Source organism: Drosophila montana, unplaced genomic scaffold (assembly GCF_035044405.1).
Source record: "Drosophila montana isolate Dmon_TW-CO22-7 unplaced genomic scaffold, ASM3504440v1 contig_779_1, whole genome shotgun sequence".
NCBI lineage: Eukaryota > Metazoa > Arthropoda > Insecta > Diptera > Drosophilidae > Drosophila > Drosophila montana.
Window position 1 is genome coordinate 1,405,182 of NW_026999075.1, and position 2,443 is coordinate 1,407,624.

General features: G+C 36.1%; 1 long non-coding RNA gene across 3 annotated transcripts; it reads right to left on the reverse strand.

Moving 5' to 3' along the window:
- Positions 1 to 647: 647 nt before the first annotated feature.
- Positions 648 to 2,181, reverse strand: LOC135439842 (uncharacterized). 3 transcript variants are annotated; one of them, XR_010438196.1, is made up of 4 exons: positions 2,081 to 2,181; positions 1,138 to 1,977; positions 977 to 1,067; positions 648 to 876 (listed from the first exon to the last, which is right to left on the reverse strand). It is a non-coding gene; the product is annotated as an uncharacterized LOC135439842 (long non-coding RNA). The 3 variants fall into 3 exon arrangements; XR_010438195.1 differs by having other exon boundaries at positions 648 to 896; XR_010438194.1 differs by having other exon boundaries at positions 648 to 893; positions 2,081 to 2,180.
- Between the last annotated feature and the right edge of the window lie 262 nt (positions 2,182 to 2,443).

Genomic DNA, 2,443 nt, shown 5'->3' on the forward strand with positions numbered 1-2,443 from the left:
TAAAGTTAAATTCGGATTTAAGGGATACTTATGTTTCGTCACCAACGACCAGTAGAGGATTATTTTCTTTTTTGCTAGACGGCAACGATTTTCTGCTAGCTACGAGTATATATAAACTGTTGTATTCAAATTTATTCGAGCATTTTTGCGCATTAAATATTTTTTTTTATATTTTCAAAAATTTCGATTGAAAAATTGCTGCAACGCCATTGCCGTATCTAGTTTTTATGAAAATGTGAAAAAAAATATTGAAAGCGTCAAAAATGCCTTAAGACAAATTTGGGCTTGAGATGAAAATTGTATTTTTTTCTTAAAGGTAATTTGCTAACGAAATGTGTTAAGGGGTCGGGCTATTTCTTTTCTTCTTGGGTATCGTAGAAGCAGCTTCCTTTGCAGCCATTTTATTACCAAAGTGGTGTGAGTTTGTGTGTGTGTGCGTGTGCGTGTGTTGGTGTATTCGTGTGCGAGCGTGTGCCCCTGTATGGGCTTATGTTCTAATGTATGTGTGTGTGTGTGTGTAAGTTGTGTGCCAAATTGGTGGTTGGTTTATGCCTGAAGCTCTTAATATGCGAAACTTGATTTTCTCGTTGGGTTTTGTTTAAAAGTATTTGGTTTGTACAAAACTAAAGATTTATAAAGACGAAACGCAAATTTAAAATTTTGTTCATTATTCGATTTGCGTTTTGTTACACAAAATGAAAAACTATTGCATTGTGTGTGTGAAATTTGGTGGTCAACAGGGGGGGTGCTCGGTACGGGGTTGGAAATGAAGGCTTCTGCGATGCCGTGGAAGAAGAGGGTTTCTTTTTGTTTGTATTATTCGCAGTATGCTAAATGGCTATAATTTTCTTGAGATTTTGATATTTTCGTATTTGGCTGTTAATGGAAAATCGCTGCTATGTACATATTTTTTAATTATTTGTTTTTTTTTTTCGATTTTTTTTTGTTTTGTGTGCAGTTCGCAGCACAAGCTCACCTTTTGACTGGTTTCCATTAGAATTTTTTTTTTGATTTTGTATTTTGCTTTTAAATAATTCTTTGATTTTAGATTGCTCTAAAGAGCGGGGCTTTGAGTTGGAAAGGTTTTCAAAAGTGCAACTGAAAAACGTGACGTTTAAACAAAAGTTCAAAACATACTTGCGAAATTTGGTTTTCGTTGCGCGCTTTTTTGGGTTGTCAAAGGTGCTCTCGTGTTGCGCTCTCCTCGTTATTACACTCTCTTGCTCGCTCGCTCTCGCTCTCTATATTTCTCTGGCTGCGCTCTTGCTGGCAGTAACTGTATGGGTGTGTTGTGCTTGTATTGAATTCGCCGCAGGAACTTGGCTCGTTTGTGTGTCTGTGTGCGTGTGAGTGTGTGTTTGAAGGGCTTCCTGTCTAGGGGTTGCTGCTGGTGCTGCTGCTTTTGTGGGGCAGCCGCCCCAGCTTAGATATATTCAGCTAAATATCTGCGGCGGGGCGACTGTGTCCCCAGTTTAGCTGCTGCCTTAGATAATTGGCTGCTGCTGCCTGCTCCTTTCGCCGTCAAATGCTCTTGATCTTCGTCTTTGTCATCATCATCAGCGCCGTCGCGGCATTTGTGCCATTATTTACGAATGTTGATTTTGTTATTGTTGCTAACTTGAATTTAGGTTTCCTTCCTTGCAATTTTTGTCTGAATTCTGTATGATTTGCTGGCCTGGTCTCTTGTTTGGGGCACAATGCTGCTGGTTTGGTCTGCGGGCAGCCACACTGCAGTTTCTTAAGGCGCTTCGAATTTAGCTGGTTTTGTTGTTTTTGTTGTTGCGTTTTGTTTGTCCATTTACTGAATTGATTGTCATTGCAGTAGAGAAATATGAGCAATAAACATTTTACAATTTGTTTGAGTTTCATAACAATTTTCGGGCAATTGTTTGGAATTTGTTTGCTGTTGTTGCTCTGCGATCCATGCTAATTTAGCTTGAGTTCAGCTAGACGTTTGCTTAGCTTTCGTTGTGGGTCCTATAAATGCACATTTATTTTATAATTTAAAATATATGTTTTTTCACCATTTTTTTTTTGAACTATTCAAAATTATAGCTTATATATATTTTGTCTGACTTACCTGTAAAATATAAAAAATAATATTATTATCTGTGCGTTGCTTCCTTTTTCGTCCTGTTTTTTTTGTTTGGGTTTGCTTTGAAAACTTTCCAATTGTTATCGAGTTGTGTACACTTTTTAATAGATTGAATAAATTTTATAATTCGTTGATGTATATTCTTGATAAAATTAATTTTGTTTTATTTTTTGCGGAGTTTCTTTTTTGCTTGTGCGATGGATATTTAAATTTTACTTTATAATTTTTCCGTCGATTTTTCTTTTCAATCTAATCGCAAAAGTATGTTTAGATTGAGTATTTGGGGTACTTTTGCAAACTGTTTGTGTGTGATTTTATGTTTTTTAAATTTTTGTAAATTGTGTTATA